Source organism: Delphinus delphis, chromosome 14 (assembly GCF_949987515.2).
Source record: "Delphinus delphis chromosome 14, mDelDel1.2, whole genome shotgun sequence".
NCBI lineage: Eukaryota > Metazoa > Chordata > Mammalia > Artiodactyla > Delphinidae > Delphinus > Delphinus delphis.
The window spans coordinates 24140370-24165701 of NC_082696.1; the positions used below are offsets into that span (position 1 = coordinate 24140370).

General features: G+C 37.3%; 1 long non-coding RNA gene across 1 annotated transcript in view; it reads right to left on the reverse strand.

The window, feature by feature from the left end:
• Positions 1-25332, reverse strand: part of LOC132437243 (uncharacterized) — a 327089-nt gene that overhangs the window by 280608 nt on the left and 21149 nt on the right. The window contains exon 2 of the long non-coding RNA XR_009521985.1: positions 17061-17255. This is a non-coding gene — a long non-coding RNA (uncharacterized lncRNA). The remainder of the gene's footprint in view (positions 1-17060; positions 17256-25332) is intronic.

Below are 25332 nucleotides of genomic sequence, written 5' to 3' on the forward strand. Positions count from 1 at the left end.
CTCAAAATACATGAAGTAAAAATTTATCAAATTGAGGGGAGAAATAAACAATTCAACAATACTATTTGAAGGTTTCAATGGCTTGTTTTTAATAATAGAAAGAATAACTAGATAGAACACTATAAACCAACTAGAGACCTACTAGACATCTATTGAACACTCCACCCAAAATTAGCAGAATACATATTATTTTTCAGTGCATGGAACATTCTCCAGGATAGACTATAGATTAGGCTATAAAACAAGACTTAATAAATGTAAAAGGCCTGAAATCATACAACAAATGTTCTTCAGTCAAAATGTCATGAAATTGGAAATTAACAACAGAAAAAAATGGGGAAATCAGAAATATGTGGAAATTAAACAATACAGTTCCAAATAACCAACTGGTCCAAGAAGGAATTACAAGGGCAATTAGAAAATACTTTGAGATGAATAAAAATGAAGACACAACAAACCAAAATGAATGAAATGTAGCTACAGCATTGCTTCAAGGTAAATTTGGAGAGCAAACTAGATCCAAATAAAGCAAAAGGAAGGAAATAATAAATATGATGAGAGAAAAAATTACATAGAAAATAGAAGAATGGAGAAAAATCAATGAAATCAAAAGTTTGTTCTTTGAAAAGGTCAACAACAAAACTGAAAACTTTTAGGTAGACTGACCAAGAAAAAAAACAAAAAGAGAGAGAGAGAGAATACTCAAATCACAAAGACCAAGAATGAAATACAGGACATTACTACAGACTATAAAAATTAGCAAGGATTGTAAGCTAAAAGTATGAACAATTGTATGCCAACAAACTAGATAATCTACATGAAATAGACAGATTCTTAGAAAGATACAAACTGCTGAAATCAACTAAAGAATAAATTAAAAATATGAATAGAACCATATCAAAGTAAAGAGATTGAATTGAACTGGTAGTCAAAAATATCCCACACACACACACACACAAATCCTAGGACCTGAAAGTTTCACTGGTGAATTCTACCAGATATTTAAGGAAGAATTAACAGGAATTCTTCACACACACAGAAGAAACTATTCCAAAAAATAGAAGAAAGAGGAACATTTCCCAACTCATTCTAGGAAGCCAATATTACCATGATCCCCAAACCAAAGACATCACAAGAAAATTCAGATCAATATACCTTGTGAATATAGGCATAGAAATCCTCAACAGAACACTAAGAAACTGAATCCACAAACTATGACCAAATGAAATTTATCCCAGGAATGTAAAATTGGTTCCATGTATTAAAAGTAACCAACATAATGCACAATATTAATAGTACAAAGGACAAAAACTACATGATTAATAAAATGGCAATAATTCCCAAATTATTTACTGCAATATCTATCAAAATCCCAGCTTCCCTTTTTGTAGAAATAAATAAGCTGATCCTAAAAGTTATATGGAAATGCAAGGGACCCAGAATTCCAGTGAGAACAATCCTGAAAAGCACAACCAAGCTGGAGAACTCACATTGATTTCAAAACTTACCACAATTGAACTTAAGTAATCAAGACAGTATTACACTGACATATAGATAATGGAATAGAATAGAGAGTATGGAGGGGGGAACCTTCATATTTATGGTCAATTGATTTTTGACACAGGTTCCTAAACAATTCAGTGAGGGGGAGAACAGTCTTTTCAACAAATGCTGCTTGGAATAATGGATATCAAATGCAAAACAATAAAGTTGAGCCCCTACCTCACACTATACATACAAATGGACCAAAATGAACTCAAAATGGACCAAAGACCTAAATGTATATAACTAAAAATATATAGCTAGAAGTTTTGAGATTCTGAGAAGAAAACATAGGCATAAATTTTTGTGACCTCAGGTTAAGCAATGATTTCTTACATATGATATCAAAAGCAACAAAAGAAAAATTTGATAAATTGAACTTCATAAAAGTTAAAAACTTTGTGTATCAGAAGACACCATCAACAAGTGATAAGACAATCCACAAAACTGGAGAAAATATTTGCAAATTATAGATCTGATAAATGAATAGTATCTAATAATACAAAGAATTCTTACAACTCACAATAAAAAGACAACACCATTTTAAAATGGGAAAAGGATTAGAACAGATATTTCTCCAAAGAGAAATATCGGCCAGTAAGCATGTGAAAAGAGGGAAACACAAATCAAAACCACAATGAGACACTGCTTACTGCAAGGATGGCTGTAATTAAAAAGATGAATAACAACAAGTATTGATGAGGATACAAGGAAACTGGAACTCTCATTCATTGCTGGTGGGAAAGTTAAATGGCACAGCTGCTGTGGAAAAGTTTGGCATTTACTCAAAAAGTTAAACAGAGTTATCATAAGACTGAGAAAATTCACACCTAGATACATTCAAAACAAGAACTGAAAACATATCCATGCAAAAACGTGTACTCAAATGTTGATAGCGTCATTATTCATAATAGCAAAATATTAGGAAAAAACAATGCTCATTGTCTGATGGATGGATAAACAGAATATTACTCGGCCATAAAAATTATTAAAGAACTGACACATGCTACAACATAGATGAACTTTGAAAACATTATGCTAAGTGAAATAATCCAGACCCAAAACCCCATACTGCATGGTTCCCTTTATATAAAATGTCTAGACTAGGCAAACCCATAGAGATAGAAAGTGGATTACAGATTGGAGAGAATGGGGAGTGACTGCTAACAGATATAGGTTTCTTTTTTCTTTTATTTATTTTTTATTGAAGTATAATTGCTTTACAATGTTGTGTTAGTTTCTGCTGTACAATGAAGTGAATCAGCTATATGTATACCTATATCCCCTCCCTCTTGGACCTCCCTCCCACCGCCCCCATCCTACCCATCTAGGTCGTCACAGAGCAGTGAGCTGAGCTCCCTGTGCTATACAGCAGGTTCCCAGTAGCTATTTATTTTACATATGGTAGTGTATTTGTCAGACCTAATCTCCCAATTCGTCCCACCCTCCCCTTCCCCCCTGTGTCCACATGTCCATTCTCTACGTCTACATCTCTATTCCTGGCCTGCAAATAAGTTCATCTGTACCATTTTTCTGGATTCCACATATATGCGTTATATAAGATATTTGTTTTTCTCTTTCTGGCTTACTTCACTCTGTATGACAGACTCTAGGTCAATGCACATGCTCAACATCACTAATCATTAGAGAAATGCAAATCAAAACCACAGTGAGGTATCACCTCACACCAGTCAGAATGGCCATCGTAAAAAATTTACAAAAAATAAATGCCAGAGAGGGTGTGGAGAAAAGGGAACCCTTTTGCACTGCTGGTGGGAATGTAAACTTATACAGCCACTATGGAGAAAGTATGGAGGTTCCTTAAAAAACTAAAACTAGAACTACCTACCACATGACCCAGCAATCCCACTACTGGGCATATACCCTGAGAAAACCATAATTATAAAGGACACATGTACCCCAATGTTCATTGCAGCACTACTTACAATAGGCAGGACATGGAAGAAACCTAAATGTCCAACGACAGATGAATGGATAAAGAAGATGTGGTACATATATACAATGGAATATTACTCAGCCATAAGAAGGAACGAAATTGGGTCATTTGTACAGGTTTCTTTTTGGCAACAAAAACATTCTAGAATTAGATAGTGGTGATGATAGCACAATTTTGTGAACATACTAGAACCCATTGAATTGAATACTTTAAAAGGGTGATTTTATGGTATATGAATTATACAGCAACAGAATAAAAAAGTAAGGGTGTGCTGCCTATTAAGACAATCATGTATTCTGCCATCTCTGCCCAAGGTCTTCATCAAGAGCCATCCTGTGGTGGCATTTTCTCTTCTCTTACATTAGTCCACAATTCACTATGCTTAGCCATCCTTCTTCAAATGTTTTAGATCAGAATTTTAGGTATTTCTTAATTTCATTGAATATATAGCTTCCATTTTTGTTTCTCACTCTTTTTGTCATTTTTCAATTGATTTTTGAGGAAGATAGAAGATAATGTATGATTTTTCTCTCTCACATTCTAACAAATGTCTGAACTCTTTTTTTTCTCTAATATTCTAAGGCATCAGTTCTCAAATTTTTTTGGTCTCAGGACTCCTTTCTGCTCTTAGAAGTTATTAAAGACCCCAATGAACTTTTGTTTATATGTTATATGCTATACATGCCATAGCAGAAATTAAAACAGAATATTTAAAAATTATTAACTTGTTTAAAATAGTTCTAACACATTGCTGCCAATATACCAATATATTTTTATAAAAACAACTATATTTTTAAAGACAAAAAGTAGTGAGAAAAGTGGCATTGGTTTGCATTTCTACAAATATCTTAAATGTCTTGCTTATAGAAGACAACTAGATTCTCATATCTACTACATTCTACCTGTTGTAATATCAAACATCTCATCAAGCCGTTGGAAAATGAAAAACCACTGATGAGAGAATGAGTGAAAATAATAACTAATATCTTAATAATATCTTATTATTATGAAAATAGTTTTGACATCATGGATCCCCCAAAATGGTCTTGAGGGCACCCAGGAGTTCCCAGACCACACCTTGGGAACTGTCATTTTCAACCATGTTTATTTTACTATATACTTCTTTCCAAGCCTATAAAATTTCATTCTCAAAATTCAGGGACTTTGTGTCCCCCACTTCTGATTCCCCAACTCATGTTCTCCCTATCTCCTTGGATACATTATGAAAGCAGAAGAAATATCTCCCAAGAGTGAAATTCTCATTGTACAATCAATCCTGCTAGTAGAAGACATTACGTAACCCACACAAACCCTATGTCAGAAATAATCCTGGCATAACAGGAATCTGAGTTATCTTGGAGACTCTCCCAAGGGGAAGAGATATCCTTCCATACCACTCGGCTTAAGCCCTCACCAGCTCCTGGGTGATATGCCAGACTCTGACACATTCTCAAACACATCCTCTGCTCTATTGTTTTGAGTCTGCTTCACCACTATTTGCTGCTCCCTATCCTGCAAGCCTCCACTCTGCCGGGAAATATGGAGAAGGAGAAAAAGCAAAACAGCTTCTTCCAAACATATTTCTTCTCTGCAGGCTCATTTTGCTTATTGTACCTCTTTCCAGGTAAAATACATTTGATCTAAAATACTAGCGTTGTGTGCCTTGATGACATTCTTTGAGAAAGCTACAAAGGAAGGGGTAAAAGAGACCAGCATGTGCTGCTACCTGGCTATTTTCACTTGACTATGAGAATACAAGCTCAGAGCTAGCAGTGCTGTATCTCAGTACCTGGAACAGCATCTTGCATAGGGCAGGTTGTATGTTTGTTGAATGACCAAGTGACTAAATGAAGGTCTCCCAGCACCAAAATCACGCCTATCCTTCCCATCAAATGGCACAGCCTCCTGGCTTTTCTCTCTATATTTCCCCACATTAGTCCAATGTGCTCTTCTCTCTTGCTAGTTGTTACTAAAAACAATTGGATAATGATTAACATCCAATACAGATTTCTGTGTTGGAAAGAGAGTAATTTTATGAAGTTTCCTGGAGATAATACTTCCACTCCATGAAAATAAAATCTAATAATGATTATAGCAGTCACTGCAAATGGCAAAGATCATCTGGACAGGAAAGTTAGTTCTTATACATCATAAATCATGATGAAGAAAAAATATCTTGTCCACCTCTGGATAAAACTGTCACAGCTAAATCCTGTCCGAGAAATCTGATAGAGTTTCCTTTCCAGTTTCATTTCCCTCCTAACTCTTTTGTGGGATGTATGTCAAGGGTTCTGCAGTGACATTTTTCTTTAAATACTATCTCTCCCCATTTTAACTTTCCTATGAGGACATCCTTGCCAGACCAAGAGCCAGGGGCTAATCTTCTCTATGCTGGACCTGTTGTAAATAAATTATTTTTCAATAATTCAGAGATTTTTTTAATCTTATCGTGGTGTATGTTAGATGCCATATAGCCCAAAGTCCACCAGGATTATCTTTTGGTTTATTTATTAACAAAAGAGAGATAAACAATGGCAACTTCAGTTTATACTTAGCACACGTGAGCATACACATGCTTGATTTTGATAACTGTATGTTTACATCTGGAAGCACTGAAATGCAGTGGAAATAGTAAGGGGATCTTGAATCAGAGGCCTGAGTTTCACCTTGGGTTTATGTCTTACCAGCTCTTCAAACTTAAATAATTTATTCAGCACCCCCCAATTCTCAATTTCCTCTTTTGTGAAGTGTATGTAATAATAAAACTACTATCTCACAGTAATACTGAGAGGTTTGAAGGAAATAAAAAGTGTGAACATGCCTTGTAAACTATAAAGCATCTCATGGATGTGAATTGGCATTAGCCATTGTTGACCTTATTTCTGCTATACCACTGGGGACAGGTGGTTTCATATACACAGTGCACTCCGACATTCAGGATTCAGCATGAGGCAGAACTGCTAGAATCCTCGCTCTGCCATTTATTTAGCTCCTCTAAATTTTTATTTCTTATCTAAAGCATGGAGAAAATAATAATATTTAATTCATAAGTTTTGGCGAGAAATAAATGAAATAATGCATATAAAACATGGGGATTGGCACATAATAATGACCAATTGGCACATAATAATGACCAATAATGACCAACAGATGTCTTATTACTGCCTTAATTCCAAACACACTCTCTGTAATTTCACCCATTCTCTCCTACTCACACACACACACACACACACACACACAAACACACCACAATAAAAATAAGAGTAACAATTTTTTGATATACCGTTGAATCCACACTGATTTACTCCTTGTTGGATATGTCCCAAAGTTGGCACTTCATTCTTTTAAAATATTACTTCCAATGTGTCTCTTGATCACCTTTATACATGAATTTTATACACTGTGAGCGATCAGTGGTTCCAGAGTTATATGTCCCTGATTAATGAGGGAGTTTTGGAATTACTGAAATGTGCCTTAAGTTTTTTATCTGTAGACTAAATAAATAAAAATAAACTATCGTTAAATAGGAGTTCACCACATACTGTAACACTTAACACAGTTTAACATTAAAATATGAAAAGGCTTAGAAACAATACCTTTCAGAAAACTTCCAAATGACTGGAACCATAACCAATTAATTCACATTATCAGAATCCTAACACGGCTGTAGGCAGGGGGAAAACTTAATCAGCATTGCTTGATAATGGTTTGATAGAACCATGTAAGGTGAGAACAAAATTAGGAACCTGAAAACCAGAGGTGATGGATTCTGACCTAGATATCTTTTCTGCTAAGCTTTATGCTTCTCTTAAATTTTGAATTCTTTCTTGAAGAGCTTCCACCTAAACTCCTCCTGCTTAGAATCATGATTATGTTGTCAAGGTGCTGCTAATGGATCACTCGACAGATGCTTATAGCTGAATACTTGTTTAGATGATAGGAGATTATGATACATATGAGATAGGCAGAAGCCAGTCTGAAGATGCCATAGGTGATTGTAGAGTCAGCTATATATTACTACATCTGCACAAACATGTTTATTTGAATGCACTTAAAAGTAAAAAGAGAAAAATCAAGAAAGGATTAGAGGAGAATTTTGCTATGTGCCTGAATAACTAGTTTGATTAATTTTTTTTCAAATCAGTTGTCTCTATTTCATTGAATGAGATTCAAAATAATCTTTCTCTCTCTCTCTCTCCCCGCCCCTTTTATACCTGAAATCCTATCTAAATCTGAAATTCTGAGGTTTGTGGGACCACCCAAGAGAGGCTGGAGGAGAATATGTGAGAAAGAAAAAGAAGAGATGGACAAAGCTGAATCAAAAACTTAACTAAGTTTTATGAACTAGCTCTTACAGTGAATTTCTGATGCCTCATCCACCTGTTGTTTCCAGGAGTCAAAAACTTTTGAATGGTGGCCAGAATTAGATCTTATTCCAAACCAAAAGAACCAAACTCTATCCATCTCAGTCTATTTTTTTTTTATTTTGTCAACTAACAGGAGATTGAAAATGTCACCAAAACATCTTTCCTCCCATCAGCCCACTGGACACAGAGAAGATCTCATTTAAGCTTCACAACTTTGTGAAGTAGAGATTAATAGTATCTCCATCTTACACATGAAGAAGCCAAAGAACAGAGAACAAAGTGCCTACAGTTACACATCTCATAAGCTTTGGGGATGAGATTTGAACCCAAAGAAGTTCCTGAGCACACTCGCATTCTTCGTCACTATAACTATACTTCTTCCAAGAAGAAAGTGCTCAGCAATAGGCTTCTTGGTAGATGTACAATATTCGTGTCACAAACAATTGTCTGAGAAAGTTTGGAACTCCTTCTGGAATTATGTGCATAGTGCTTTACCAGATCTGTTTCTATCTATATATTAAAAACTCTCATTATTTTCTTGTTTCAAATAAATGAAATTTCTCTTTTTCTCCTCCTTTTTTTCTTCCCTGTCTCAGTTTGCTTCACTTAGCTCCTTAACAAACAGCCTAATGAAAAAATGTAGGAAGGAAAGGTAACACAGCATAAAAGAAGTCATGGGGTCAACTCAAGCAAGGCAGGAATCTGGAAGGTCAGCACTTGGCCTCTCGCCTGCTGTACACACCATTACAGCATGGGTGTGATTGGTTGAGTATATTGAATGGGAATGTCTGGGAGACCACAATAAGTCATTGACTAATACTCTGTAACATCATGTGATTAAAAGCCAATAGGTGTAGAAAAGAAAAAATTTAGTCCAGAGCTTAGAGAAAGATCCATGTTAGATTTTCTCTATCATAAGTGGAAATTAAACTGGATCTTACAAGAAGGCAGGACATAAAGAAAATCTGACAAAATGGAGGTGGGAATTCTAAGCAGAAATAATATCATGAGCAAAGGCATGGAGGCCTGAATTAGCATGGCAGGCTCACAAAACACTGAGGAGCAACCATGTACTAGAATATCCTCAGGGTTTTGTTGGAAGTGGAAGTTAAAGCTACGTGTGGAAGAGAAGTTATGAAAAACTGGTTAGAGCTGGATAATGTCAAATATTCCAATACAAGCCTTTTACACTTTATTTTGTAAACACATCAATGCAATGAATAATATTTTATGCAAATTGAACTAGTGTGGGAGAGAGTAGAGCGGAGAGTCAGTTACAAAATATTTTTACATAGAAGACATGAGATAACAAAGATCTTGACTACATTGGTGGCGGTGGGTATAGAGAGAACAAGACAGATGAGAAATTTTGAAAGAATCTGCAGGACTTCAGTGACATATGGGCAGTGAAAAAGTATAAGGATTCAAAAATAACTTCAAAACGAAGAGTCTGGATATCTGGTAAAAAATATAACAGTGTCTTTTGTGAACCCTAAGAAAAAGGAAAAAAGTTGTCAATTTTGACAAGACAGGAAAAAATTCATGTGGAACTGACTAATGTACAGTTGGAAATCTAACAACATGCCTGAGTGACAGGTCACCGAGTGAGCTTCAACTCTGTGGGACAGCCTCATAAAGGTAACTATTATATTTGGATGAATGATGGACCCTTCAAGGAGAGTGGAGAATTTTGCTTCTGACCATGATGGATTAACAGGGACCAGATTTACACTCCTAACTGAAACAAGTAAAAGATATGAAACAAGAATTTGGAAATACTCAAAAGTACACATTTCAAGACTATGATCCCTGAAAGAAAGGAAGCAAATGAGGTGAGCCCTACAATTGCCCCACATTTCTGTCTGCAGAAAGGCCAAATGGGCTAGAATCTCTAGGGCAGAATATCAGAGAGGAAGGACACAGAGAGACTGCTCCAGGGACTGCAGAGACAGCCCCTCAAGTACCTGTCTCAGTCCTGGTCTGTACATATAGGAGCAGAAACTACCAAAGGCTGGAGAAAAATCTACTGGATATCAGTAGGCTAAACAATTCCCAGAGATCAGACAAAACTGGGACTGGTTCATGTTCCCACCAGCCAATGTAGAAAGGCACTTAGCACTGGGTAGAATTTTTAGAAGTTAGTAGCGGCCTTAGACTATTAGCATATTGGTCTTAGACAAAAGGCTGCTCTAGATTTCATCCCACCTAGCTTCCAGCAAGTTTCAAATGAACCCTAAAACTATCTAATTGATTCCAAACAAACGTGCACCAGGAAAAGTCCAAAACAAACAAACACCGAGCATTCCTCAACATAATATTCACAATATCGGTAGCCAATGAAAAACTGTCATACCTGAAAAAAAGTGGGAACATAATGACACATGACCAAAGAAACAAAGAAAGACAGAAAGAAAAGAAATCAATAGAAACAGACACAGATGTAACACGAGTAATAAAATTAATAGGCCAAGAATTCAAAACAATTTTCACATATATGAATATATATATTTCATATTAAAGAAGGTAGAAAAAAGCGTGAACATGATAAGGTAAAAAAATGGATAAGATTTTTAAAAGTAAATCTTTATGCATGTATACAGGTAGGAGGTATACAAGAAATCTCCATACTTCTGCTCAATATTGCTGTGACCCTAAAACTGCTCTAAAAAATAGTCTGTTAAAAACAAAAAAGCAAACAGCAAGGTCCTACTGTATAGCACAGGGAACTATGTTCAATATCTTGTGACAAACCCTAATGGAAAAGAATATGAAAAAGAAATATATATATATATATATAACTGAGTTACTTTGCTGTACAGAAGAAATTAGCATTGTAAATCAACTATACTTCAGAAAAAAACCCAGAAAAGTAAAAATAAACCCAAAACTTCCAGAGGTGAAAAATACAATATTTGAAATAAAGACACAGGATGGGATTAATAGCAGATTATATATTGTAGAAGAAATGATTAGTAAACACTAAGTACTGTATGATTTAATTAATATGAAATTCTATAACAGGTAAAACTCTAGACACAGAAAACTCATTGATATATATATATGTAAATTGTATTCTGTATAAATTATGTCTCAAGAAAGCAAAGAGAGAGAGATGGCCAAGGATTACGCCTTGAAGAATATCCACAAAGGACATAGGAGAAACGGAACAATAACCCACCAAAGGATAAAGTGGGATCTGAGATGCCGAAAGGGAAATGACACTTGAACCAAAGACGAGATAATATAGAATATTGATTCTTAAGGGGTAGCACACCACCCATGAAGGGGTATTTTAGAAATTTTTGGTTGCCAACAGTACTGGAGAATATTTTTACATTGTGTGGGAGTAGGGGCAGGAATGCTACATATCTTGCAAAGTCTGAGACAGTCCCATATAATGAAGAATTGTCTTGCATCAAACAAACTTTTGTATGACTCATGGACATCCCTACATGTTAAAAAAAAAAGTTACAATTATTTCAGCCTAGGACCTAATTTATTTGCATGTTTTTAAATATACCAAATTTTCTAGAAATGCAACTACTGTGTTGTTCTTTGCTTTATTTGAATCTTTATCAAACCTTGTTCATCAGTTCATAGATTCATATTTTTGAGGGTAGTGCTGCTCATGATATTTGAATTACATTTGTATTAATCTGCTTTTGTATCTATTGTATTAATGGTGATTTTACATATTAATGCATATTATTTTATTAGAAATAACTTTTCTTTAATTCTCATTGATATGCAACTAAGGCGTTATGTTGAGTTATTAAAATTATGTGGGTATGAAAGTTATATTGTCAATGCATTTCATTACAGGATGATAGGGCAGCATTACAAGCATTTGTTTTAAAAGGAATTGAGGGTCTGATAGGATTGAGAATGATTATTCTAGAAGAAGTGTTTGTTAGAAGAGCTGGATTTCAAAAAGTCATTAAGGAGAATAAGGACCTAGTAGATTGCCACCAGAAGTTTTGTTGACTGGAAGTTAATCAAAAATTTGAAGAATGGGCAGCAGTGAGAAACGGGGACAGAGAATATATACAACACGCATTTGGAAGTTCGGGCAGTAAAAGAGAGGAGCTATACAGAACTGTTAGAGTCAGCAACAGAATCATGAAGGATTGTCAAGTTGCGTGAACTTGTGTATCCCAAGGGGAAGATATCCATGGAGAGTCAGGAAGTAGAGATGAGAAAAGCCAGAGAAAGGGCCAGAAAATCATGAGAACAAGCTGTGTCCTAAAAGAACGGGAGGTGCTCTTCAGGTGAAGATTTAGCACTGAGCTGATAAGCAGAGCAGGCTGTCCATTTAGACACAGAAGATGGACTCCTACCAGAGGTGATGTGATTTGAGGACTGTTGTCTCTAAAATTCCTTAGTCATTTTCAATGGTGCCTGATATCCCACAATTATAAATGTGTTCCTTTGGCATGTGGATTCTTCCTCCTATTTAAAAAATAAAAATGCATATACGGATTTTTAGCATAATAGCATAATGAGCCTAAAAGATTTTACAAATCCATGTTTATAGGCGCTTCTCTGAGTTCAGATGTTGATTGCAGTATGTAGCTGGGGTGTACACACCTGAGACTTCTGAGATGGAAAGGGGGAAATCTGAGGGCTAAAAGGGACACTAGCCCTAAAACCAGCCCTCAGCAACCCTACCATTTAGTGTAGGAAAGCCAGCGAGGGGCAGCTCTTCTGGCACTGGACAGGGCAGTTGGGAGAACGAGGACAGGGAGCCGGAAATGAGTGCTGAAGTGAAAATGAGGTATCTCATGTCAGATGATGTCCATGTTCGCATTAAGATATGAGAGGAGATCATCTACCAGCTACATGGAGGACTTGAAAAGACAGAATGTCTGGAATGGCTCCTGGGTGTCTCAAAAAGAGATGAGTAGCACTGTCAGTGAGCGGACGTGACTGTTCCATTGTGACTGGAGTCCCTGGTGTTGCAGATGGCCGGAGCTGCATGGGTCTCCATCCTCCTTGAGGTTTCCTCTAAAGCAAAAGGAAAAGCAAATAGTAGGGGTGTGATAGGTATGGTGAACACAGCAGAAGTTTGGTAGGTCTTAGAAGCCCATCTTGAAGATCAGCATGCAGGTGAGAAACGCAGTGGGGGCTGCCAGAAAGAACACTGGGCTGCGCTTCGAAAGACAAATTGTAGCTCATGCTCACAACTAATAACCTGTTTGACCTTAGACAAGCCACCAGTATGATCTCGTCTAGAAATAAAGTTTTATTACTGATGTGACCATGAAGACTGTCCAGGGAAGGAAATCTAAATACAGAGAAAGGGGCTAATAATTCAGTTGAAACAGAAACAGGTAAGGGCCTGGAAGTTTCAGGGAGGACAGATGGAGAATTCACTTAGTGAGGGGGAAGAGGCGAGATGCCAGGCTGATTGGTCTTTCAGAGCGTCCCGCTTCCATTCTTTTGCCAAGCAGGTTGGGGATGTGATGAAGAGTGAATAGTTTGGGAGTTCAAATTCCTGCTCACCTCTTATCAACTATGTGACTCTGGGCAGTTACTTATTTCTCTGGGCTTCACTTTCCTTGTCTATTAAATGGGGATGATAATAATACAACTATAGACACACTCTGTATGACATGATGTGGCACATGTCAGATATCGAAAAGGACTAGTACTCCAAACATAATTGTTCCCTTCTTCTACTCTGCTTTCAAAAAAATTTTTGCTCAAAACTCATTTTTTTCTGAGTTCCTATAGCATTTCTTGTTTATGCTCCCATATTTAGTCATTAAACAAAATGCTCCATTGCCTTTGTTCCTAAGAGTATGTGTGTGTGCATGTCTGTCTGTCAGTCAGTCTGCCTATCTTATCTCTTTAACCAAACTGCAAGTTTTTAGAGAGTAGAAAGATATGTGTTAGATTCCTTGTGTATCCCTTTCAACTTCTAGAATATACTATAGCCTTCAGCAAATACTTGTTAAATAACTGGGGTTGTAAATCCTAGATAAAAAACAAAAAACAAACCTTCCCCTGTGCTCCGTATCAATTACACAGCTTAGGAAGAGGCAGGTGTAGAATAATTTAGCTAGGGTTTGGGTGTTTTTTGTTTGTTTCCAGTTGGTCTGTGACTATACATAGATTCAATCATAATGAAGCTGACAAAGGAGCGATGACATTTGGGAAACAGAAAAGGAATTTTGGATATTACAGCCCAACATTTGTCACCTCCCTGGCTGATGGCAGCACACTTTTGTTCACTCCCTTTGGCTAAATTTGGATCAAATGCCGGCTGAGTGCACTAAGCAAGCCAGAACTGCATTGTACCTCTATTTTGTGACATATGAGCTCCCTGCTTTAATCTCCCCTTTACTGTATAAAAGAGGATCTGAGGCTGTTAGACTTCAATCCGGCGATTCATGCAGCTGGCACACAATAGATTCCACCTCTCTCCTCACTGCAGCACAATATCAAGCTAAACAAAATGTCTTAGAAGGCTTCAGTACATGCAGTTAGCCTGTCACAGATCCCCCCTCCCCCCACACACACTCTCTCTCTCTCTCTCTCTCTCTCCGTTTTTTCTTCTACTGAGCAAAAGAGTCCGAATGCCCAGCACCTGCCTTTTACTGACATTTCCACAAAGGTAAAGGAATGAACCTTTTGTCAATTCTAACCAAACGATCTGTTTTGAAACAATGAGATGAAAAGCCTGGGCCCCTCTCCTTGCTACTGGATTACAGTGCAGAGGCTTAAAATAAAGGACACTTGATTTTATTGATTTAATGAGGGATGGAGGCTTTTGCAGGAGCATCCCTCATGGCAGAGGAACAAGTCTTGTTAGCAGGTACCTCCACTGAGGCACTTCTCTTCCATTTGTTTGGTTTTGCGATGGTGCATGTTTATGGGTTTGGCTGTTAGGATGACCCACAGCTTTCCTTCCTGTGCCGCATGAAGCAGTCAGATGCCTGCAGTGATTTCCCTGCGTGTCTCTAGACAGGGAGACGTGGAGGGGAGGCAGCACAGTACTGCGGGATAAAGAGCTGCAGGAAGAGGTGACAGGGGAAAGCACAGCTTTGAAAAAAGAAGAGTCAAATAAAACAGACTGGAAAAGAAATAGCACTTCTAGCTGCAAAAGGGATTGTGTGCAAAACCTATTATTTCTCAGCAGAGCCTAGTTCAGCTAGGTTTCTCAACCTCCTCTCCATGCCCACACCATTCCCGTCCTCTCCCACATCCTTCCCCACTCCCCGTCCATCACCCAAGTTTGAATAGTGAGGAGACTAAGGGGGTTCAAGCATGATGTTTTATTGTGGACGGGTCCAGGCACAGCTAGATAATCTTTTTGCTTTTGTTCTCTTCCTCTTTGAGATTTCTTGGGATATTATTATTGACATGTTCATATGGAAATTTTTGCATTATATGTTTCTTCTTTTATATTTGTCCTATTTTTTCCATACAGTCCGACTTCATTGTCCACTATGCTGTGTGAAAGGGACATTGTCAGTCACCTGCTGACTAGACTTAAGCAGTGATGTACTTTTAATACTGAAATGGACTGCGTTTTTGTTAATAGACAAGGGCATAGCCGGGATTCCTGTTAATGTGAACATATGTCTCCATACACTGTGTACATTTATTTCAATGTATTTATACAGTCCACCCATGGATTAAACACCCCCCAATTCCCTCTGGTGTTACTCTCTGACTCTAGCATAAAGAGAAACAGTTCCTAAGAGCATATGGTTTCCAAAACACAGCCCTTCCCCCTCCTTTTAGTTTGCTGGGAATGAGCGGCTACCCCTCCCCCAACAGTTTCTCTGCTCTCCAAGCAAAGGAGTCTGAAACCAGGGGGCAAAATCATTAGTTCCCAATTACCTTAAGCCATGCAAGATAACCTCTCTCAAGAGCTGTTGGTAAAATATGTACGCAGTTCCAATGTCTAGACAGTTATGAAGTATAGGGGTAGGGCTCGGGCCACTGCAGACCCCAGCACATCTCAAATGAAGTGCTTTTATTAAAGAAGTATAATCACCAGGATAACTAATTACGTCAATACCACATAGTTAATTAAATCCATTATAGTTACTATTCCCATGGAGAGGAGGTCAAATAAAGCCACCGTCTTCTTGGTTCTACCATGCTAACAAAGGAAGGAGAAATTAAATAAAACACGACACAGGCCTCTTCAATTTACATCTTTTCTCTGAAATGATAACAACCACCTAGGATGTCATCCAAGAAGGTCTTCAAGTGTAAGCCATACCCAAAGATCGCTGAATTGTTCAGAAGACTGCCTCATAACTTACCTGTACTTTAACTAAGTGATGACCAACTGTTTGTTTGATTGGTGCAAGAAGTAGTGACAAGTAAAAGTGAAAAACAGAATGAACGGTCGCTGTGTTTTTATTAATATCTTGCAGAGAAACCTGATGGAGGGCAGTGCTTATGTTCCAGTTCAATCTGGCTTTACAACCAACGACCAGGAGGTAGCCCACGTACCACGTACCCCTCTCAACCCTAACCAGGGACTATGAGACAGACAGGCTAAGTTTAGATATGAAAGTTCATTAACCCACCAAAGGCACACAGACAATCCTGCAGTTTCAATCACAAAGCCTTCTTGTACTGACACTCATATTAAGAATGATTCAGATACAGACGTGGAAAAGAAGAGAATTCAAGGACTCTACTGCTCTATTTCAGACTGATATTGTTTTCCAGAGAAAGAATGTGGACAAAAAGACGCACACTCACATATCCATCCCCCCCCCCCCACACACACACACACACGTCTCTCAAATACTAATCTCTGGAAAATAAAAACAAGATATTTTGATCCTCCTTGTCTGAAAATTCACCAGGTCATTATATCAGTGTCACACCTTCTTCTGAAAGCAGTTCATTGTACATAGAGAGGATTTGCATTTACTTCTCCTGATTAACAAAGAAAACTTTGTATAAAAGGGCTAGGCACTGGGACGTGGAAATGTGGCCAGCCTGACCCCCTGCAGGAGAAGGCAGACAAGCAGTAGGGAGAAGAGGTAGATGAGGATGGAGAAAGAATGCTTTGATCCTAGGGCAGTGCGCACAATGGCGTGGGGGCACCCCTAGCAGGCTCACCCGAGCAGGCTGAAGTTGGGCATGGAGTCACGGAGCAAGCAGGAAGCAATAAAATGAGGAGAATTTCATGGGATAGCGAGCAAAAAGGGCTGCACACTCACCGCTCCAGCTGGATTTTCTGGGTTCGGTTGTTGTGATCTCTGTTGATGTTACTGCTACTGTTATCGTTAATGTTGTTTTCCAACTCAGGAAATTATACTTTGTTCCAACTACAAGCCAGGCCGGTTTTCTTCAGTGAAGATGTACTCGTAAAATACAGGCTGTGAGCAAAAGGCAGCACGAAAATCACATAGGCCCTGTGAAAAACAAAAGGTCAGGTGTTAAGTCCTTTATATGTCCAGTGTTTTAAGCTGACATAGGAGGCATTTCGTTTAGATGTAAAGTGATCTTTTATTCGCCATCCACAACCCACACCCCTACCCCAAAAGCTGCTCCTCAGACTTCTTTGTGCCTTATAGAGCCACCTTGCTACCAGCCAACCAGACAGAAACACCAAGGGGAGGGGTCCTTGTTTTTTCTTTTTCTTTTCTGTTTTGCTTACTCTGTCTCCTTTGCCCCTTTATCAAATCAATTGCCAAGTCCAGGAAATCTCTTGCCATCAACTACTTCCTTCCAAATCCCCTTTCTGTCGCCACCCTTGTTACATCTCTTTCTCTGCCCCCCCCCACTTCCAGTCACATTCCCCTTTCAATCCCTGTTACACAACTCACCAGACTAATCTTTCTAAGGCATTGTTCTCCTCAAATTCCTCTTGGCTGGAGAGCGTGCACTGACCGCCCAGAATCATCATATAGAATAATCTATAAATTCTCACTCTGCCATTAAGATTGTCTCCATTCTGTCTCCACTCCCTGTGCAGGGATACCTCTCAGGACCTCCTTACCTGTGACCTGTGCCCCTCCCTGCTTGGGTCACACACACTCCAGAGACTCCAGGCCTTTGTTCCATACATACACGTCAACCCCAGTCCCCTCCACCTCCCGTCCTTCTTGAACTCCTACACATCCTTCAATGTTCATCTTAATGCCTCCATCAGGAAGCCTTTCCTGACATGCCTAAGCTACAGATGCCTGTCTTACTCTGACTTCCCAGAACATGTCTTTTTTATGTGTATTTTATGACCATTATTATAATCTGCCAGTAATAAAGTAAGTATTGATCATATGACTTCTTCATATTTTAAACTCTTTGTAAAAATTCAGAGAGCATATCTTACTAATCTCTATAAGAGCTTAGTTAAATATCTGTCTACTGTTCATTCTACAAGATCAGGGAATCTTCTGAAAAAGGTGTATATCCATCTACTTAGAAAAGTTTTGCCCTATCATAGTTCAAGGGAGTGAAATTAAACACTCTCAGGCGTTTTCATTTCCATCATTTTATGGTTTAAAGAAAATGAGCTTTACTATTATAGTTAATTCACGAGAAAAGTGGGGTGAACAAATCAACCCTACAAGTTATCCAAAATTATTTTGACCTGATAAAACACTCTGTAATTTTCTTTGAAAGTTTATGATAAGTTATGTTATTGTAACGCTCATTATTTATACCTCGATGCCCAAGCAGACACAAAATACCCAACTAGTAACTATAAAATTTTTAATGCTATCCACCTCCCCTGATCTGTGCCTTCACAACTTTATGCTGGATGAGATTCACACCTGAAATTATTTTACTTAACTTTCAGAGACCAAGACAAGTGATTGGGTATATTAATTATATCAAGGGCGGAAAAGTAGAGAGGCAAGATCAATATATGAGAACTCATGAGATCTGAGTTCTAATTCTGGTTGTACCTACTCACAAGTTGGACAAATCATTTAATATCCATAAATCACTAAGAGAGTCCCCTTGTACACACACACACACACACACACACACATGCACCCACACACATACAGACAGATACACACACAAAGCCATGCTGTTGGACTTCTTAAACTTTAAAAAAGAAAATAGAAGAATAGCCTTAAAATTACTAAAGTAAGCAAAGTGAACATAATCAGCACATTTGTTCACAATTTTAAACTGTATGATATTGTAATTTCATAGTATTTTGAAGCAAGAAAATGTTTACCCATTTGACATTATAATGCAAATATAATTACCTCAAAGAAAAGAGACAAAATAAAATTAGAAATAAAGAACTGCAATACAATCTTGGAGCAATACAGAACACAAAACAGTACAAAATGTAATACAAACTCGTAACAATAGCCAAGTCACTGGCTACCACTTGTATATACTACAGAAGCACCTGGAGTGACAAAATAAACAGAGGGCTGCCATTCTGGGTGGATGCATGGTTATGGTAATGTAATGGCAGCAATTTTGAACCAGCATGAAAAATCTTCGGCTTTTCAACATTTTACTGCTTAAGGCATTTCTCTGGTTTAGTAATTGAAAAAAAAAAAAAAAGCAATATTGGGGTTGAATATTATTTTGTTTGAAAATTCTCTTCCCCTTGAGTAAATTAGGTATAAGTGACTGAAATACAAAAAAAATCTGTCAAGGTGCTTTGAATTTTGACTCTGTCCCTGGCTGGAATGACCCCCAGACAGTTTAGGGTTTACCAGTGAACAATGAATATAAAGTGTGAGCTTCTATAACCCCATCTTCATCCCAAAGACCTACCAGATGGGAACAAAAATATAGAATCTGTTCTGGGTTGTAGGAAGGAAGGAAAGAAAGAAAAACAGAGGGAAAGAGGGAGGGAAGAAGAAAGGAAGGAAGGAAGGGAGAGAGGGAGGAAGGGAGGGAGGGAGGGAGGAAGGAAGGAAGGAAGGAAGGAAGAAAGGAAGGAAGGAAGGGAGGGAGGGAGGGAGGGAGGGAGGGAGGAAGGAAGGAAGGAAGAAAGGAAGGAAGGAAGGGAGGGAGGGAGGGAAGGAGGGAGGGAGGGCAGAAGGAAGGGAGGGAGGGAGGAAATAATGTAGGGCAGAGAAAGAGAAAAAAGAAAGAGGGAGGAAGGAAGAAGAGAGAAAAGAGAATGAACAATATATAAAAGAAAACTTCTGGAAAAAAGTTGAGAGGTTGACAAGTCTGGAGAACATAAATAATTCCCCTAAATTTCTGTCTTCATAAACCTCCTCACTTCTTCCCTCCCTGGATTCTTGGCATCTCACTCTAATTATGGCTTCACTAGCAAAATAATAGTGAATAGATGAGCAACAACCACAAATAAAAAGAAATGGCAACCCTAAGCCTAACAATCAACAAATGTTTTCCTGTAAATATCCAACAAACAAGTGTACCTAGTCAACGTAACAACGTTTCACTCTACCTAAGGCATCACTATTACTACACATAAATATTTTCTTCTAATGGCTTCCCATTTTCTGCAAGATATGGGATCCACAGGCTCTCCAAAAACCAAGCACAGCTTAACTCTGAAACTTTGTTTTCTTCCACACCTCCACTCCCACAATATTCTGTAGAAATACCGAAGGACTTAAAATTTCCTGTGGATGTTCACCAGAGAACAAAGGAGAGATGGTCATTTCAAGCAATGGTTGTATTGATGACTCAGAGTCTGTCCTCTGGGAAGCCTCTCTTGACCTCTTGGGAGAGGGAGACACTCCCTCACTGGAAAACCTCTGACTTGTCGCTTTCTTCCTTAGAGCACTTACCTCCCTATATTGGGTTTCTCTTTTACATATGTGCCTTCTCTACTAAACCAGAAGTTATGAGAGAGCTAGGATATTTAATCATTTCTGAAACAGGGAACCCTCACAATGTATCTGATACATATTAATAGCAAAAATAGTCAATATATGCATCAGGCATTCAGAAGAATTCTATCATGAACCTTGTAGTACTAAACTATAATAATATTTCTTACATTTGTAAAATACTTCATTGCCTAAAATGCATTTTTACAAATATTATTATATCATTAGGTCTGTGAAAACATTTTTATCCTCAATTTCTTTTTTTTTTGTTATTTTATTTTTTTATATTTTTGGGAATTGCCTTTTTAAAATTTTATTTTAAATGCTTAAGAAAAGTGTTAATAGACCAGATTAACTAACTAGACAAAGTAACTAGATTAATTGTAGACTTTTAGAAAAGTTACTTAACTTCTCTAAGTTTCAGTTTTTCTACTTATAAAATAAAAACATTTGATGTGAGTCTCTATAAATTCCCCTTTACCACTCTGCGATTATTTATTTGATTTCAGAGTGTAAGAATTACCTGGACAGGACCATCTCTTTATCTAATTTAATTCCATAAATACTGGTAGGATAAACTCTAGGTACTACTATGCATGAAACTAGGCTGCTCTGAAAACTAGGCTGTATCTGAAAAATAAGAACTGACAATGTAAAGAATAAAGAAAAAGAACAGAGGCCTCTGATAACAAACAGCCAAATGGAAAAATATAAACAGCCAAAACTGCATTGTATTAATAAAGTGGAAGAAGGATCAGACAGACTCCCAGAAGGGAGAACTATCACAATTTTCAGGAATCCCTGGCTCTTTTTTGCAAGTCCTACAGATGCCAGAGAAGAAAGGGAGGCTTTTAGACTTGAGAGAGGATAGAAGAACCATGAGAAAGAACCAAGCAGTTGTGAAGAATAACCAAGATGAAAAAAGATTTGAGGATGAATAAACTTGATTTACAGTTAGCTGGAAATCTTTTCACTCAACAAACACAGACGACACAATTCTTTTTTCCAGGTACACATGGATTATCCAAAAAAAAAAAAAAATCTACCACACAATAGGCCATGAAACTAATTCAATAAACCCCAAAGAATTAATATCACATAGACCTTTTGATCTGATCACAATGCAATAAAATCAGAAACTATTAAGTGATAGCTTTCAAAACTCCACGTTACTGGAAATGCGAGAACATTTTACATAAAAATATTTCAATTAAAGAGAAAGACATAAGAAAAACTGTGAAACCTTTACAATGAAAACTTACAGGTCAAATTCTGGAATTGAAGTAGTACTAGAGAAGATTTAAAATTTTAAATACATTTATCAGAAACCAAAGAAAGATTTAAATAGATAAGTGATTACTCAAAGCACTAGCAAAAGAGTGACCAAGTAAACCACCAAGAAGGAAATAATAAAAGATAACAGCAGGGATTTCTAGTTAAGGATGGGGGATTGGAGGTGTGCCTTTTAACCCATCCTCTCCATAAAGCCCATAAAACAATGGTGAAGGGATCTTTTAAGGCATAAATCTATAAGGACAAAAAGAACAGAGGATGAAGGAATAGCAATAAAACTTCAGATGATGAAAAACAGAAGAATGTATATTAAATGGCTTAGCAAACTAAGACACAGAGTCGTGAACTGGTGGCAGAGAAATCTGAGAAACAATTTCATTTGCCTCACAAAAGCTCCACTCTTAAATATGAGCAGGCATTGGGGGTGGGGGAGATGAGAAGCAAGTTGGAGGAAAGAGAGACTTTACAAGGGAAAACTAAACAGAGAAACAAAGAAAGCTAGTATTATTTTGAAAGACATGAGAGAAGATATAGCATCCGTGAATCAAGAACAAGATGCTGTTACAAAGAACAATCAGAAAACATGATCGAGGTCTTCGCTATCAAAATTATAAAAGCCAACAGAAAAAAATGCAGTAGAAAATTTGAAATACACTGTAGAGAAATCTAAAGGACAGCAGAACAAACAGACTAAGGGATAGAGAACAGGAGAAAAATTATTTTAAAACTAGAGGATTAATTGCTAAATATTAGCTAAAATCTATCCAGAAAATGATAAAGACCCATGAATACACAAAATGATATTGAAGAAAGAAGCAAAGCCACTGCATCTCACGATGACTATGCAGCAGCAAACACCAATGAAAGAGAATACAGAACACAGGAAAGGTCCTATGTTTGTATGGACTTGGTGTTTGATAGAGGTGGCACTACTAATTTAGTCAGGGAATATGTGCACACATATACATAAAATTGTACATTTTTTATTGTATACATATAATTAATAATAAATGTGGACTGGAAAGACATTAAGTTGAATCACGTGGAAATGCTGATATTAGTCTGTTTTGAGTTACACAAACGTCAGTTTCATAAAGTTCAACCTAATACACTGAATGACTAACAGTTACCTAGGAAAGAAGGAGAAGAGATGTAGAGGAATAGATTAAAGAAGATAATAAAACAAAAGAAGGGTCTTTTCTGGGGTGTGAGAAGCTATGAACTGGGAAGAAGAGTAACTCAGTTCTGTGCACCAATAGGTGGTGATGATGGTAGATTTGTCGACAGACTCATGAAATCATAAATTGCCTAAATGGAGTCTGAAGCTGTTACGTTAAGAAAATCAACAAAAATGTACAAGAAAGAAGACAGGTGAGATAAGAAATGATAAAGCTGTCTTGGGAGAAAAAAAAAAATATTTGAAAGATGGATAGATAGAGCTGTGAGAAAGGCTAATATTAGCTGAATACGGTTTCAGAGGATAACAACAACAAAATTAAAGCTTAAGACTTTGAGGACAAAATGAAAGTAAAGTGAAAGAATTTTTAATAACACTTCAGGGTACTTCCTAAGCAGAAGTAAAAGACAGACAGCCGAAATTCCTGAACGAGCTCACGGTAACCTTGAAAGCATGGCAGGTAGCTAACAACTTCTTCCCCTTCCCACCATTGCCACAATCACACTCCATATTGTGTCCGACACACACTAGGTTCACAAACTGTGCTCAATGAAATTTAGTGAGGGCGAGGTGATTGTAAATGATCTCACTTTTCCCCTTGAGAGGGATTCTCCCTTGGATTGTGCAATTTCTTAAACTCCAGATTTAGAGAAAGACAGAGGCTTCACATATTTTTCTAGATAAGGGTGATTACTCTTGCCCTCTTCAACAGACACTTCTGACAGTGAGAATTAAGCCTGTAAATTATACATATTAGACTTGACCATGACATGATACATCTTCTACTTATAATTTAGGTGATCTTATATAATGTGCGAGACAGTAATGTTATCATTATTTACAGAACCTTGAATGCAGCAGGAATCATCAATCTAAATGTCCGTGCATTATTTTTAATGGACAAGCACAGTGATCTATTCCAGATTAATGCACAGAGAGTGGGACGGAGGGATTAAACTGGGAGATGGAAATATGCATTTCTCTGTAGCTTACAATAATAATCTTCTGAACACTCTCCTACTTCCCACCCCTCCCTGGACCACTCTTTTCCTACTTTGGTGATCAGTGAAGCCAACTTCCTCAAATATCCACTTACAGTTAATCCTTCACTGTTCTCATGAATGAAATAAAAGGTGTGGTAAATTACTGAGGACATTAATTATACAAGCGAAATAAAATGTTTGCACATCATACTCAATAATCTCTCAAATCAAGACTAAGTTGTTGTGCTTGCACTCACTCAGACTGAAACTCAGCTTCTTTTACAGATTTAATAGGCTTTAACATTTAATTTGCTTCAATTATTACTTTGTTGATATAAATAGGATGCTTATTTACTCTAGTCTGTCAATAACTGAAAAAGGAAGCCTCTAAAGACAAAACACTCAATTGCGTTCTATACCAGGAATCTATGAATCAAAACATAATCATCGAGGCCAGTGTCTTCCATCAGTCTCAGAGTTGCTGTCCGTTTGTACCAGGAGACCAAAATGAAAACGCTAGGTAGCTCTCCTGTTCCTTCTGACTCACTTTAGTGTACAACCTGGGTTATCTTGATTGAACTCCAAGAGCACCTTACCTCCCCATGTTTAACATGTGTTCAAAACCGTGTTACAAGATGTAGATGCTCCATAGAGACCTGTCACCTGAATCAAATGTCTCTAACACTACATTACTTCCACCAGTTTTGTTCTCCTTTAACCACACAGACTCTTGCTCACCCTTCCTTATCTTTAAGATGAACAATGATGTTCCCAAATATTGTGAATTCTCTGAAAATCTGCTACAAACATATTAACTAGAATACAAACGAATTTGTGGTTTCTTATTACTTGGGAATTTTCCTGTGCCATTTCTCCTTACATATGCACAGATAAACTTTTCTGTGTATACATAAAATAATTAGGTTTTAGATCTACATCTTCATAAATTACAAAAGGTATTTTAATTCCAGAGCCAGAGGAAAAAGGTGAGCAACAGGAATCCAATACCTAGAAAAAAATTAAATACTCTTCTTAAAGTCTTTCAATTTAGCTTTCATTAAACAATGAAATTTAAGATTGAATTTTTGGAATTATATTACATAAATTCCATATATTTTTTCAGAATATATATATAAGTTCAGGCTCTGCTAATTACTAGTTATATGACCATTAGCAGTATACTTCATCTCTCTGAACCTTAGTTTCCTGGCCTATAAAACAGACATAATAACTGTTACTTTAGGCGGTATAG